This window comes from Aulonocara stuartgranti (assembly GCF_965226115.1).
Source record: "Aulonocara stuartgranti genome assembly, chromosome: 13".
In the NCBI taxonomy this organism is placed as follows: Eukaryota; Metazoa; Chordata; class Actinopteri; order Cichliformes; family Cichlidae; genus Aulonocara; species Aulonocara stuartgranti.
In genome coordinates, this window is record NC_138949.1 from 14,290,478 (window position 1) to 14,307,560 (window position 17,083).

The following is a 17,083-nucleotide window of genomic DNA, read 5'->3' on the forward strand; positions in this document are numbered from 1 at the left end:
TCAGCATCTGATTGTCCCCCCCCCACACACACCCCACCCCCACCCTTGTCATCTCTGCATTCACTTAACGCACACTGCACCAGAACTCTCCCGCTTCCTTTTTACTTGCAGCTCTCTCTCCTCACGCCCATCACTTTTACACTGTGAATATGAGACATATATATATATATATCATTATGAAGCGCTTTTACAGTAAGGCGTGATTTAGATCTGGATCTTTCCTTCCATTGATTTTTATCATTCCTGTGCATAGATCTGAATAATTTGGTTTTACTCCCCAGTGTCACCAAGAGAAATAGAAAATGACTCAGGTAGTTAAATCTTCAGGCTCGTCTTAGTTTCTCCCGCATGCCATTATGGTGAAGCCATACAAGATAGCTGTATATAAAACTAGAGTACTCTTTAAAGTCTATTTTTCTACATATAGCTTTCGAAATGTCTACTCGTGGATGATTGAAAAAGTCTCACTGTCACATGTCTCTCACACAGTCAGTCAGCAGATTGACAGGTACAGCATCCAGAGTTTAACTACCCCTATGGAAAATGAGCATGTTAGAAAAACAAACAAAACACAGATGCTTTTCCAGATGTTTGGCATTTTGTGAAATGCACATATTTACTTTTGCGTTTTGACAGAGTTTTAGATGAGATGATTGATGCCAAGCTCACACCAAGTGTTACCAGTGTGCTCATTTACCTCTCTGCAAGACAGCAATTGCATGTAATTCCCAAAATGTCAGTTTATTATTTTAACAGTTCCCAACAAGGCAGCTCATGAACAAGGAAGCGAGCAGTGTGTAGGTGATGTGGCACATGCAGCAGCAGAATCCTCATGATTTGTGCACATATTTCTGATAGTAATAGAAAAGTAAGTATTAAACCCTGGGACATTTGAGCAGGAGCATGGGCATGTTGTAACAAATGATATACTGTAGTTTGAATTCAATGGTGTTACCCTGTTTTACAGTATGTCCAAGGGGAGAAGCACTGCTGCCACTTCTCTAGACTAATGTTTCCTAAATGATGTGTTAACCTTCATCTCCCCCCTGAGGCTTAAGGCTACAGTGGTAGAGGTTTCAGGAATGCTTCTATAGCTGTCAGCTGCGCTGTATCTTTAACCTTACTTTCAACAAGGATCATACGTGTTTGTATGCATTTGTGTATCCAAAGAAGAGTGTAAAGAACTGAGAACAGGAATCCAAGGACTATCATATGTTAAGCATAATCCCCCGAAAAGTTACGTGACTCAATATAATATCAATTAAAATGTAATTTCCTTAGGCGTGACACATCAGGCTGTTATAACACTGAATATATTACTTAGAGTAATGTTTGCTCATCTAAAAATGCATGCATGGCTTGAAATCAATTGCCTTACTTTAGTCCTTGCATATGACAGAGGTTCCTTATTGAAACAATTATAGTGTGTAGACCTTGTGTGTTGTACTATACTATCCTTTTGCATTTTGCAAAATTGATCTCCATTGATTGCAATGGTTTTAACTGCCCCGTTGTCCTCTGTATCTTCTGTAAGAGGAGACAGGTGGTCCTAAGATCTACTGTATGTTTGTATTTGTGAACAGCATAAAAGAGTCCTAAATGTGTCAGTTACTTTTCTTTGTATTGTAATATAGTCGTTCATGTTCACATGATTCACGGGCTCGGACTAAAATGACGTAAGCACTATTTGTACATAATATTGACTTTGTAGGTTCTCAGTCATCCAGGTCATGGTAGTCTAAGGAGCATGAAAAAAACTGGACTCCTTTAAGGTTTCTGAAGATGTTTCGTCTGTCATCCAAGTGGCTTCTTCAGTTCTAACACCAAAAGGTTTTAGAACTGAAGGTAGAGAGTTAAAAGGATTTAAACCCTAGTTGAGGTTTTACACTAAGAGAGTTTCTGACGCACTGTTGATTATGTGCATCATCACATGAGCCAAGGAGTGAAAAAGATGTGGGTCATTACCACAGGTACCACAGGTTTTGGGTGAGACCATCGTGAGAACTTGCTACACCCCATCATGTGACCTATTGAAGTCAGCTGACACAAGATGTGAGTGAGGGTTGAGGAGCCTGGGTAGAGACCTCAAGACTGCATTGTACCTCTGTTTAACGATGGGCATTCACCGTGGACAAAGATAGCCCTTTTAAGGCATCAGTATACCCGCTGGAATAGTTGATTTGCTCCCCACCGCAGCCTCATCAAAACCAGAAGCCAAGACTTTGTGTGTTTTTTCCAGAAACTCTCAAGTTTCCAAACAGCTGCAAAATCTCCCTCTGTATATCTGTACGTCTCTGTGCTTCTGTGCTAGAATATTAATAACATGGCAGTAAAAACCTGCATGATCAATCCAGCTGCAGCGGCTGCAGTGGAACGTGCCAGGTTACAAAAATCACGAGGTGCAGGACCATCCAAGATTATATCATGCAACATGTGATGTGACGTCAAAATTGGCGTGAGACACCCACAACACAGGCAACACTGTGAGCAGAATGGTCCCATTACTCCTCTTTTTACTCCAGACTTAATAGTGGTCAATGACCCTCCTAAGGGACACCACCCACTAGGGGTGGACTCTCCACCCTTTGGTTGTAGATCCAAAGAAGCCTCTTGGACGAGACGTGATACATTCTGAAAAAACTTAAAGAAGTCCAGCTGCCTTCTGTTTTACAGCCAGATTTTATTCACTTCAGAAACAGTCAGGTTAATCGCTCCACCTAATTTCCAATCCAAGCAGATCTGGATTACACAGCGGTGACTCTCCATCAGCTTATCAGCAGTTAAAATCACCACTGAGATCATTTATTTTCTGTCAACACATACTGTACTGTATTCACATTCAAATATTTGCTAATCAGCGGCTATTTGAGTGTGAAATAGCTTAAGTAGAAAGCAACGCTTCAGTGGTCTTTACCAGTCCAATAATGAAAAACAGTTAGTTTGACATTAGAAGAAACTGGAAATGTTGTTAGCGTTGACCTTTAAAGCCGTCGATGGTGCTAATGGCATTATCATTTATTCAAGCAAATTTCTCTGTAATCACAGTATGATGCATAACACTTTGCTCTCTCCAGTTTCTGCTACGGAAGAGTGCACGATCTCTTTTGTATTTCAAGACTGTTAAAGATGCTCGTTTCAGGGGGAAAAACTGTATTATCATCAATTTGGCTGGAACACGCTGGAAATGGCTATTACCAGCGGGCAGGTAAACAGCCGAGCAGCTCAGTAACAGAATGATGTATTATTTGCTCAGCTTGGCTGCTTCTGATCTTTAACAAGAGTCCAATTGTTGGCTTTGATCTGGAGCATAATTTCCAGATTTACAAGACACATGTCCCTGTTAGTTTGTTTTTGTGTGTTTTTTTTAGGAGGGGAGCTGATAATATGGAGCAACAAATGACATTCAGCTCTCACTTTAGAAGCTGCTTTATCTGTCTGTTATTTATGTTGATCCTTAACTCGACTCATGTGAACACGACGCTGCACCTTGCTGTGTCTCATGTTGCTTGCAATGTAGTGTAACATCAAGTTAATGTATGCAAATGAATTCTGTTTGCAAGTTGCACATTTATACCAATGATTGTACTTTTATATTTATTAAAAGTAAAACCTATATGAAACGAGAAGGGGTTCCATTAAACACTGATATTTACTGACATGCCTCTGACTGATTGATTTATTATCATGCTCTTCTAATCACTCCCAGCTCAGTACCACTGGCGATTGTAACACTTAATCCATTACATATGGTATTCATTACACTGACTTTCACTCAGGCTAAAGTAATGGAATTTTAGGCATTTCTGTTCTGTTTATCACCACAAGATATTTCCAATTACAGACTTGAATCTCGGTGCCGATGTGACATGACAGCAGCATAAATTTCACTAATGACTGAAAGCCTCTTTGAATCTTGTCTCAGTCAACTTGGCAGACTGCAGCACAGACTCCAGATATTTGCTGAGTCCAGTGATTAAATATTATAAGTCAGAAGCCTCATAAAACTAAAGCAAGCCTTTTTTATGTACACACGTTTTTACCTTAAGATAGAGTCAAGTTAACTTTCATAAAGAAAACCCACCAATATCATTTGTGTGTGTGTTTCATGCCTGTCAGCCTTGATTAATTTATGGGCGAGTGCTTGTTTCCAGTGTTCTTCTTAAGACTGAAGAAATCTTCCAGTTGACACCAGATTGTTGCACTTACCACTGTTAAATGTTTGACTCAGATTTCAACAATTGTCAATTTCAAACCTTTTACTCTCTGTAGACTCTTCCTGGTCCATGGATTGCAACTGCAACTTTGGACTGCAGCTTTCTTTGTGGATTCACCTGAAGAATCTCCAGGTTATGCCCTGCATGCCCCCCGTCTGCCAACCACCCCTCATCGCTTTCCTCATTCAGTTAAACTTTCTTTCTGTGTCACACATTTTGAGTCCAGATCCCTGGTGGTTTCCTGACACCGTTGAATCCCAAAAGGGAAACAAAAACTGTATGGAACAACACAAAGACAAGCAGGGAGTAAGGCAGGAGCAGAGCCAAGCCTAAACCAAAGCAAGTAGGAGAACTCATAATCCTTAATAGCTTAAAGCCATGCACGACTTGGAGGACTGCTATGGATGGCGGAGCTGAAAGCGGGACCTTTCAGAGGCTTGTGAAAAAGGGACAAAAAGGCTAGCTAGGCGGTCAGGTGTGGAAGCACAACCTCAGAAGTGGAGTTCAGGGCCCAGTGAAGTCTAAAACCAAGCGCAGTCAGACACCACTTAGAATACAGTACACACAGTAGCTCTTTGGGCTATGGCGTCTTTAGAGATTCTGGTCTCTTAGATGCTAGCCAAGAGCATGTTGGTGACTGATTTTAAAGACCAACTTTCTGATGTGTAGTCAGTTGGAGGGCTGACCCTTGAGGGAACTGGAAGTCCACTGGGACATTGATCATAGGTCAAGTGTGGGTGTGTGGTGGGCCTACTCCCATACTGGAATGAACTGGTTAACCAAGGAGCGAAAGAATCATCACATGACTCAGAAGCAGTCTGTGATTTAGAAAAAGGAAGAAAACAGTCGATTTTTAGTGAGGTACTTGTGAGCATGGGAGGCGTTGACTGCCTTAGTAGCAGACTTGTTACTGGTTGATCTCAAGTCTGAGTCAGGAAAAGCATAAAGTTTGCTAACTCAGGAAGAATCACAGTAACAGGGTATTCATCATCTGACTCAGCCATCAGCAAAATGTCAGTGAACTCAGGTACAGTCTTTGTGCCTGTGACTCTGGGTGCTCAGGAACACCTTTTGTATTGATCAGACATGAAAGCAGCCTATGCTTGTCATCGATCAGCTGATACACAGGAATGGTGTTAGCTGAGGTAGAAATAGAGAAGTGGTGATTGGACCAGGAACAAAAGAAGGTGAGAAAAGACAAAAACACTGTTTTAGGAACTGGAAAACCCCATTCACAGAATACAATAGCAGTCTTGTTTAGCTACATAGATGCTAGATAGAGATAGAAACTCGCACACAGACCAAACATTAAAATCAAATCAATCTAAGTTTGTGGAGGTCTGAAGGAGCATGTGATGAAAGCAGTTTGCCTTCATTCACTTTCATAACTTCTACTTATAGTGCAAAAATGTTCTGAATAACTGATCACAAGGATCAACGCACGAGAGATGGGTCATCAGCTATGACTGAGCAGTTTTCAGTTGAATTAAATTATTTATGTAGTGCAGTCCAGTTTTGTGTGTGTGTGTGTGTGTGTGTGTGTGTGTGTGTGTGTGTGTGTGTGTGTGTGTGTGTGTGTGTGTGTGTGTGTGTGTGTGTGTGTAAATGATGATGTGTGTACATGTGGGATAGAGAGAGATCATTTTTTCACGCAAAAAAATGGCATAGAGAGTTGGGGATTGTGGAACCAGAAAGTGAGCAAGGAAAAAGAGGAACTAAAACAATGCAACATAAGATGCAAAAGGAAAGGGGCACTTTCAAAATACGGAATACATCACAAACATTAAGTACAATTCGATAAACTCTTAGCAAAAACTCAACTAAAGGTTCATTCTAATTTATAGTTATTAACAAATCTATCGACACTTTCTTTTTATTGTTATTATTATGAGTGAACCCATAATAAACACATCAGTGAACTAATTAAAGTTTTTCTGACATCTTATCAGAAAATAGTACCAAGAATTAATAAACCTATTGAAGGGATTAAAATAGCATGAGAGCAATTTCACAGTTTGCTCTTACAAGCAATGCTGCAAAACTCCACAGAAGCTGTTCAATGGCAAAACAGGCACTCCAACTCCCATTTCAGCAACAGAAATTAGCTATTGTATTTTGAGATGTATTTCGACGTTTACATTTACATAAATTCAGTTCAGTTTTATTTATATGGAACCAATTCACAACCTCAGTGGCCTAATTGCACTTTATATTGCAAGGTTAAGACCCTACAATACTAGATGTAAAACCCCAAGAAGCAGAAAATAGCCCTTTGAACAAGCTTTTGGCAACATTGGGGAGGAAGAACTCCTTTCAAACAGGAAGAGACCTCCAGCAGAGCCAGGCTGAGGAAGAACTAATACAAAGTATGCGAGAGACAAGAGAAGAGTTAATGACATACATGTATAGTAGCATATAAACACATGAGATGTAAAAAGGGGGGAATGGATTGGAAATGCTCAGTGCATTATGGGAAGTCCACCTGCAGTCTGAGCCTATAGAAACATAACTAAGGGAGAGTTCAGGCCCACCTGATCGAGCACTAACTATTTAACCAGAAGTTGTAAGGTTGACATACAGACTTTTTTTGCCTTCTTGCCTTTTAGAAATGCATCTCTAACTTTGCTGCTATGTCTCTGTAGCGCCGCTGGTGTATGTTGATAACTTTCAGAACAATTTGAGGCTCCATGATCCGCCATTGCTGTAAAAAAAAAAAAAGGTCCATTGGAGTAAATGGAGATGATGCGACTCTTCCATTCAGTGGCTCTGGACTGGTTACTTTTATACATTCTATGCCTTTATAGTCTTGGTAACCCTCTAATTTTTTGACTTCCAACTCATACATCAATCAGTGGGTTCTTGGGTCTCAGTTCAACTGCTCGTCTTGAAAGCACCCACCAGTGGTTATTTTGCCTTTCTTGCTTGAAGTCACCCAGTGTTCTTGACCTCCTATGGTCTCTGGTCACCATGCCTTTGTGAATCACTTCCCATGTAGATGTAGCTCAGCCCTGCATTCTGAGAGCAAAGTGCTCTATTGAGATAATGTGGTACGATGAGGTCTTTAAGATACGATGAGGCCTGATCATTCAGGATTTTGTATGTGATGATTTCAAAAATCAATTAGTATTCTCACCTTGGCCTTTTGAAGCAACTGAAGGCTTTTCAAGGAGTATTTAAAACAGCCTGATAATAGCAAATTAAAATAGACTAGTAACAAGTAACAAATGCACATATTAAGGAAGACTCTTTTACATATTTGCTTATTCACAATAAGAGACATATTCTGGTAAAAAACTTGAAGATTCCTCACAGCAATATTGGAGGCCAAGGTAATGCCATCCAGGGCATTATTGTGCCATTTATTATGAGCCCTATATTTGATTGGTTTGTATGTTTTTAGCTAACAGAAGGTCAGTGGTAGTTCTCTGTATGTAATTCTGATAAATTATTATTCTTGAGCTCTATGCAGCCATACTACTGAAGCAGCACAGTGGCTTCAGTAATGGGCCGATCAGGATGTTACTCATAAAGGGAAACATGTAAGTGCATTCATTATTGAAATGAGTCTGAACCCAGCAAATCATGCTGAAAAATAACTTGCATTACCTCCCTGAAGTGGGGTTAAGAGGACTCCACATTGAGAAAATGTGCCACAAAGTCTGTGCTCGTCGCCAATTGTCTGTTTAGTAAGAAGTCTGGTTTATATTAGCAGATACATAAAACAGAACAGTACTGTTGTTGAAGCTTTAACACCCACCTAGAATGATTGCAGTTGTGCTTTTTGCCTCCCTTTTCTAAATCACATCGGATCACTGAGGCTTTTGTTTTGCGGGGATGTCTGCAGGATGCCAAAATTGTGCAGAAATAACTCGAGCTGCCTTCTGTGTCTTACAATAAATGAAATATAAGTCTTTTCATCTTTTTGTAACAGATCGAATTCAGTTTTGTGACCCAAAAAAGTTCGCTGATTAAGACAGTTAAGGGAATAAAAACAAATCTTTGATATCTTTTTTTGTTATCCCCTCACCAGACATACAAACAAACCTCTCTGTAAAACTGTGAAGAGCGAGATTATCCCACAGAGTGACAGGACTGCAGCAGGCTGAAGCGTTTCCTCTGGGTCTCAGCTGGTGTCACAGACATGTGCCTCGATTCTTCCACTGCGGCAAAAAACCTGCTCACACAGTTTTGCTGCATCTAGTCCTCGTTTTCTTCCTTCTTCTTCTCACTAAGTTTTCAGCTACCTATAAACACTGCTGTCACATTTGCAGTCAGATAAAATGTCTCTAAATACGAGAAGACAGATTTTCCCGATAAACCCACCGCTGATGTCATTTTTCTTTACTTAACATTGTCACAAGTAATTTGCTTGGTAAGCTGTTAAAAATCCAGTCTTCTTAAAATGTTGTCAAACTAAATACACTATCCAATCAGTCTTGATTGAACGGTGACAGAAATGAATGCAGTCAAAGAAGGAAGAAAGTCAGTGAAACATGATGATTTAAGACTGTGGAAGCTATAATGTACCGCCTAAACTGAGTCTTTTTCCAAATAAAAGATATATATAAAACTAGTAAACTTCACTTTTAGTATGCGTTAGTGCTCTAGTCTGAAATCAATAACTTCATAATGCTGTGTTATGCCAAGCTGGTATATCCAAGTCTGCCATTATGCCACTGTTTTCCAAAAGCTATTAGAAATACATCAGTAATCCCCACAACATTCCCAGAGTGATAGATCCCCCCACTATGATGAATGAGGGCACTTTAATACACAGCTGTTAAAGAAAATCATTACATCAATTTTTAATTTCATTTTTGGAATACCATCCACATCAGTCTCACCATTTAATAAGAAATTAGGTCAGAAATAAAAACAATAAATAAATATCAGCCCATTAACTCTTTCAGATTTAGAAAGTATAAACTAAGCAATCTTTAAATGTTTCCACACAGAGCTCTAAGGTTTTTATACATTCATATGCTTTAAAATCAAAATGTGTTTCCCTTCCTGCTTTTTCCCCCCATTAATTTTCTTCTGCTTGTCCATTTCAGGTTTGCAGGTAGGGGGTTGGCTGGAGCCTATCCCAGCTGGCATAGGGCAAGAGGAAGGGTACATGCTGGACAGGTCACCATTCTACTGCAGAGCCAACACAGAGAGACAGGCTGCCATTCATTCTCACATTCATGCCTATTAGGCCAATTTAGAACCTCAAATTAATCTAACCCTGTGGATGTTTTTGGAGTGTGGGAGGAAGCCGGAGTGTAGGGAGTGAACACGGGGAGATGGATGTGAAACTTCCTGCTGTGGGGCGACAATGCTAACCACCATTCCATGCCATCCTATGTTTGCTATATAATATGTCGGGGCATCTTTTATCATATTTGTCATAATGCTCCAAATGTCAGAGAGTGACAGAACTGGACTGCAGGCAGACTGAGTGCAGAGCCTTTCTTTTGTAAGAAGCAAAATGTACTTTGACATTATCCTCCTAAAAGAATAAAGGCCTTCAATGGAAAAGATGCCAGCTATCTTGCGCCAAATATACATATCATTCAACATTACTGCGTGCGATGTGCACAAATGCACGCCATCTTTGCTGATCTGGCCTCTGACCTGTGTAAGCCTGACAGTCTTTCTTTCCTTTAGCTTGCAAGATATAGGGCATGTTTCCTTGTGTCAACACTCGATGCCTTGCCTTTGCAACATTTTCAATCAAATCAATAATTTAATCAAGTAACTTGTGTTAATAAAATAAATTCATGTGAATTTTTAATGAAATGAATGTTAGAAGAAAAGGAGTGAATGTTGCCACATCAAGGATGACTTTCAACCCAGCAGCCTCTGCTTGCCTTTCATGTTGGCTGCTGTTTTATTAATGTATTCGGAATGCATATGAGGAAGCCTGTTGAAATATCCTGAGGTGCTCTAATGGTATCCGAAGAGACCATAAGCGTAACTGAATTAAAAGTATAATGTGAAAATCAAAAGTCATTGCGGAAATGGGACATATAGATGTAGTGGGGCTGAACAGCATGAATGATGAGGCTATTACTTTATAACATCTGCTCTTTCAATTACCATTGGAAAAGAGATAAATGCTGAGAGGGGTTAATAGATAAGCAAAGCTCACCAGTTCACCCCAAGCTTAATATGATAGCTTCCTCACAATAGAACAGAGAGGTGTTTTTATATTGCAGAAATTCTTCAGTGTCAGCTTACACAAATGTAATAAGATAAAGTTAAGAGAAATACTAATGAAACTGCAGGTGAGAAGAAATCCGACTCAGGAATGGAGGATTAAAGTCAACTTTAAATAGCTTTTCATTAGCTTTAATGCAAAAACGAGTCTGTGCATCAAAAGGGTAATTTTACAATTTTCATGTGTAAATAGGACAGTGAGACAACTGTAGGCATAATTATGGGACTGGCCCTTTTAATCCCAAAGAAATAATGAGCATCCCCTGAGAAAACATTGAACCTAAAAAGGAATTAAACAATGTGTTCTCTTTATTCTAGTACCAAACAGTTGCTAAGATCCAACATTTGAATTGTTAACAGGTAAAACAAATTTTCCAAAAATAAGTCTTGTCTCTCCTGAAAGTCTGTGTTCAAAAGCCAATTCTTACTGACCTTTGAAGTTCTTTTTTCTATGATGGACACATCAATTTGGTCCAGTATCTTGCCCAAGGACAATTCAACAACAATCAACTTTCCAATTAGTAGACGACTAAATAGATGCATTCATCTATCCTTTCCAATTGTAGACCTCTGTTACTCTTGTTTCTGGCACTCTGTGGTGCATTTTAGTGTCTGTCAGTTGATTGTCTCAGTTTTACAATGCAACAGCTATTGGAGCACTACAGCTGTATCTTTCTTTTAAAATAAGCCCAACTGTCAAGCTCGTGGTGTTAAAAACAAGAGGAAGGTGACAACTTTTCTTCTATCAGCTAACCAATAGAAGCAAGGAACAGAAAGATCATTTCAGGTGAAGACGCATATACAAGACTGAAGGATACCAGCTGTGTCCTTTTTACTTGTTTTTGAGGAAAAACACATTTTCGTTGCTTTATGATGGACAGTTAAAAAAAATACAAAAATTGTGAAGTGTACACAATTCTGGTTCATCCAAAGAAAAGCAGATATTCTAGTTTATTCTCTTAACACTCACGTTTTGCATGTTTTAGCTTTGTTGAGTGCATGAAATAACCTCATTTGCAAAGACTCGTTAACTTAATCCTTCTAAATATAGACAAAACTGCACTGCACCGACGGGAGGATCTGTATCTTTTTCCATCTCTCTTTTTCCTCCATTTCACTCACAGATACCCACGTCTGGAGGAAAAGACTGCAGTCGGTGTTAAATCTGCTGACTGCACTATCACTTCACTATCAGTGACTGCCCCCACTTCAGCTCCCCCAGAGGCGGCTGAATTAATATGTGACTGAGGCTTACACAATTATGGCATTTCAGTTCGGTTCAGCGGTAGAACAAAGCTGTGCCGGGACTGCAAAAGTGGCAAAGGGCGCTAGTCATTTTGCAGCAGGACATTTAATTGGTCTCTGTGTTTTAATTTGAAGGAATGGAGGCATTAAATGAAGCGCTGTGATTATAAAATCTGTCTAATGTTGGCTGTCAGATGAACAACAAAGCAAAAACCTATGTTTATCTGGTCAGCCTGTTAATCAGCAGAGCGCAGGAAGAAAAAGATGAGAGGAAGGAAGGAAGGAAGGAGGAGAGGAGGGATGACTGAGATTCTGTTTCATGTAGTGTCTCTGCACAGTTGCAGCGCTGCTTGGGAATCACTCCCTCCGACTGCGTGTAACATGCTGTCCTCGTTATATTAAGAGGACTCCCGCAGAACTTCCTTTCCCTAGCAGCACTGTTTCCAGAGAGGTTAGGGAAAGAAAGAGACCAAAGATATCAAAAGTAAATAAATAATTAAAAGCACAGTAAGGAGTAAGGTGATAGTGTCCCCATGAAAGGAAAATGGGAATAGCACCAGCGAGATCTAATGAGAGTCTCTGTTCTCTCATCAGTGTTATTGCTTTTGCTCCTTCTGAGAAGTCTGTAGAGATGTTTATATGGATAATGTTGTTTTAAGCCGTTTGCTTTTCATGATCTTCCTTCAATCCTCAGTTGACTGGTGCAGAATAAATGAGCGACTCGCAGCAGCATCAGATGGTATATTATTCTGACAGCCATAATAAGTAATGTCCATCGAGAGCCGCTGCTACAACCTGGCAGTGTCTTAAAACAATATATTGGAAGGAGTTTTCATTCCCAGTGCTTCTGCTGGCAATAACAGCAGATTATGTTTTACCATGTGTTCACAAAACCAAAGCAGCACATGACATTTAAGATTTTTCAAATACAATTTTTTTTTTTTACATTTTCACCAGAACATCTTCTCTGAGTTTCACCTGTCATGACAATCAGCAGTAAAAGTATACTCTGTCAAGACTCTACTACACAACTTTGCAATTTAGCAATGCCACTACCCAGCCAGTGAATATAGTTTTAGAGGACAACATGCTTTGTGTTTCAACTTTTAGTCATACTGCATACATGACTCAAACATCATCTTGTCATCGCCCAGAAAAGGCTGAAATAGTGAAAGAAATTCTTTCAGAGGCAGATTTATTTCTTATTGCACACTTCTGCTCACTTGCAGCTGTGTGCTGCTTCTCACTGAGGTTAATATTCTTACAAGATTGCTACTTTTCTGTGCATAAACACACATCCGAGAAGTGGCCATTCCCAGTACAGGACTTGTAATTGCCAGCTCTTAATAAGATAAGATAAGATAAGATAAGATAAGATAAGATAACCTTTATTAGTCCCACACGTGGGAAATTTGTTTTGTCACAGCAGGAAGTGGACAGTGCAAAAGTTATGAGGCAAAAATTAGAATACAATAAGAATAAATACAGTACACAACTGTACAGAATAGAATAAAATAAAATACTATATACAGTAGAATAAAATAAAATAAATATACAATAAGATAAAAATAGAATACAAATACTATATACAACTGAGTAAAAATACAACGATGACAGAAAGGATTATTGCACTTAGTATTATTGCATATGTATGGATGTGTGTGCTTGATCAGTTAAAGTCTTTATTATGGAGTCTGACAGCAGTGGGGAGGAAAGACCTGCGAAATCTCTCCGTCCCACACCGTGGGTGCCGCAGTCTCCCACTGAAGGAGCTGCTCAGTGCTGTCACAGTCTGCTGCATGGGGTGGGAGATGTTGTCCATCAGGGATGACAGCTTAGCCGCCGTTCTCCTGTCACTCACCACCTCCACTGGGTCCAGAGGGCATCCTAGAACAGAGCTGGCCCTTCGGATCACCCTGTTCAGTCTCTTCCTGTCCCCAGCAGAGATGCTGCCGCCCCAGCAGACCACGCCATAAAAGATAGCAGAAGCCACAACAGAGTCATAGAATTTCTTCAGGAGTGGGCCCTCCACTCCAAACGACCTGAGTCTCCGCAGCAGGTACAGCCTGCTCTGCCCTTTCCTGTAGAGGGCGTCTGAGTTATGAGTCCAGTCCAGTCTGTTGTTCAGATGAACACCAAGGTACCTGTAGCTGTCCACAGCCTCAATGTCCATACCTTGGATGTTCAGTGGTTGCAGTGGAGAATGCTTGTGCCTGCGGAAGTCTACCACCAGTACCTTGGTTTTACTGGCGTTGATCTGGAGGTAGTTCAGCTGGCACCAGTCCACAAAGTCTTGGGTCAGACCTCTGTACTCCTTGTCGTCCCCATCAGTGATGAGGCCGACTATTGCAGAGTCATCAGAGAACTTCTGCAGGAAGCACTGGGTGGAATTGTGGGAGAAGTCTGCAGTGTAGATGGTGAAGAGGAACGGAGCCAGAACCGTTCCCTGTGGGGCCCCCGTACTGCAGACGACCCTGTCCGACACACAGCCCTGAGTCCTCACATACTGTGGTCGGTCGGTGAGGTAGTCCAGGATCCAGGTAGTGAGGTGATGGTCCACTCCAGAGTTCACCAGCTTGTCCTTTAGAACCGAGGGAAGAATGGTGTTGAAGGCACTGGAGAAATCAAAGAACATGATTCTCACAGTGCTTCCAGCGGTCTCCAGGTGAGCGAGGGAATGAGGTGGGTGTTCCCTTTTGCAGCCCCAGCTCATGATTTACGCAGATGAGGTGGGAGTATTTTACGCCATAAATCCTGCCTGACGTAGCCTCACAACCATTAATCACTGAGGGCAGAATAAGATGTAACTGTCGTGGTCTTTGATTCGTGATGAGCATTTGTAAAGTGTTTTTGTTCATTTGTTGTTTTATTGTTTCTTTGGCCATATCTCTCTATTCTTCCTCCTCGTTTTTTTGCACCAGCTTTTTTAAAATGTGTAAAGCTCTTTTTTTGTTGGTTAGAAATTCAGCCTCCAGTATCCTGCATCTGAGTCCTCTCTTCTTTGAAACAACAGTAAGGTTTTATTTTTTATTTTTTTACCCTCATGGCTGCACTACTTTGCCACTTTATTTCCTAAAAGACTTGACACAGCTCAGACATGGGTGCTTGCAAAAATGTCATTCAGAAAGAGCCCTTTAAGAGGATTTCTGTGCTCAGACTGTAAATACTTTATGAATCTTATGTCTGTTTACGTTTTGCTCTCTGGCTCTTGTAGTGGCTCTTAGCGTTCCATAACGATCAGAGGGGAGAAAACACTTGGCAACATAAAACGCGCTTTAGCATCTACGGAAACTCAACATGTCAGCTGTAGTTGCTCTGCACTGTTGCATCAGGCTGATTAGCGTGCCTGCTGGGCAAACAGCCACTGTGGACAGAGCTGGCAGGTGCTACAGGAATGTAGTACCCTAGATGGGACTGAAGATTAACTGAGTCAGCAGTTTTGCTTTTTTAGTATTTTCTAGTTCCCTTTTTATGTTCCAAATTATATTTCCATTCCATTCGCCTGTTTCTACATCAGCAGCAGAGATTCTGTCTAATACTTTCATACAAGCTTAACAATAGGCCATCATATTAGCCCTCTTATGCCACTTTGGGTGGGATTAAAGGGCATCCTTAAAGATGCTTTGAGACCACTGGTAGGCTATACTGCTTATACAGCAATCAGAACACAAGTATAAGTTACTTATACTTCATGATAGTTTAAACTTCTGCTTATCAATTTAACATGCTGCTATGTCTTACTGGGACTATCATCCTTGTTGAGGTTATTAGACAACACCTGCTGTTAAAAAATGGAAAGAAAAGAGAATGAAAAAAAGCTTTGTTTGCTTCAGGAAATTTCTGCTCCTGTTAATTAGTTGCTTTTTTAGTAGACCGCTGCTTCCTGGAGTGCTGAAAGTTACTGAGGAAAGATATGAGTTTTCTCCAGAGTGCAAAAGATCTTTAATTATGTACTACTTCTAACGTAACCCTGCATTCATCGTGCTAAAAGTCGCCCTGTTAATTATGTTCCCACATTCTTCCTATATAAAAGGTGGTATAGCCTACATCACATGGCACCACGTCTTTATGATGGCATGGCAATTGAATCCTGTTTACTCATTGATTAGTGTCAATTCTAAGTGAAGTGAAAATGCTCCTCAAAACATCCTCTGTGTAAGGTTTCATAATAGTATCTTAATTAGATGCTTTCTATCACCCACACACCATATGCCAAAAAGTCTTTTGTGGGTGGATGTTTGTTTGTCTTGAATGCGTAAGGCCATCCTTATTTTTTGGTGGTTGCAGCAGTATTTATTTGCACTTTGACAGAAACAGCAGTATACGCAGGTAGACATTTTAATACATCATCATAATCTGGAACAATATGGCCACGTAGATGGTAATATTTCATCTGAATCATTCTGCTGAAACAAGACTCGTGACTGTGCTCATTCCTCATCTGCTTTAAGAGTACAGACCTTGCTTTTATATTGATCAAAGTGTGTAAAATTTAGAGAGCAACCTAAAACCGTCAATCAAAATGTGTCAAACAAGATGTTAGGAAATATAGTTTATGAATCCTGAATATATTTAATGCCATATTAGAGTTACATTGTAAGAATCGTATATAGAAGCTATTATGAGGCTTTCAGTATTATGCTGCTCTCTGCTGGTGGTAAATGACTAGTGCAGGTTAGAGACAACAGATAAACAAAACTACAATACTAATCTGCACTCATGCAGAAAGCCTAATTTCCTGCATCGTCAGGCATTTTTGACTGCTGACTAAAAGAATGATTTAATGAGGCCCTAAAGAAACCTACTCTCAATAGGAATGCCTTAATCTTTAGGCTACTTCTGCCCACATATAACCCATGCCATAAATAATAGCAAGGTCCTGTTTTATCTTTATTTTATATCCTTAGGGAGATGCTTATTGCTTTCTGCTTAATGCTTATTCTATCTTTTATGGGTCACATAACCATAACAAGTGCTCTCAAAGTTCATGACCGGGAACAAAGGGAATTGCTTTTCTATTTTAATTTAGATACAGATCCATTTTCTCATCCATTATCACTTTGGTCTCATTCAAACATTTTGGCATTTACATTTGGCCTAAATATATTAAAGCCAGACCTATCTAATACATTTTTATAGGTCTATTTTCTATTTAATGGGTCTATTTAAAAAAAATTCTTTAGCACTACATAAGTAAGTAGGCAAGGGTACATTAAGAGCAACAGGCTAGCTCAAAGTCCTTTTGTGAGAGCCCATAATGCTTATTCAAACTCAAGAGTTATTTTTAAATATTCAGAGTGAAAAAAAAACATGTATTTACTTGTGTCTTCATACCATACTTTTCTCATATAGCGCATCTATGGAAGCAAATATGTAAGAGTGCTGCAACAGTCATGAAAAAGAGAAAATCTCAGCAGACAAGT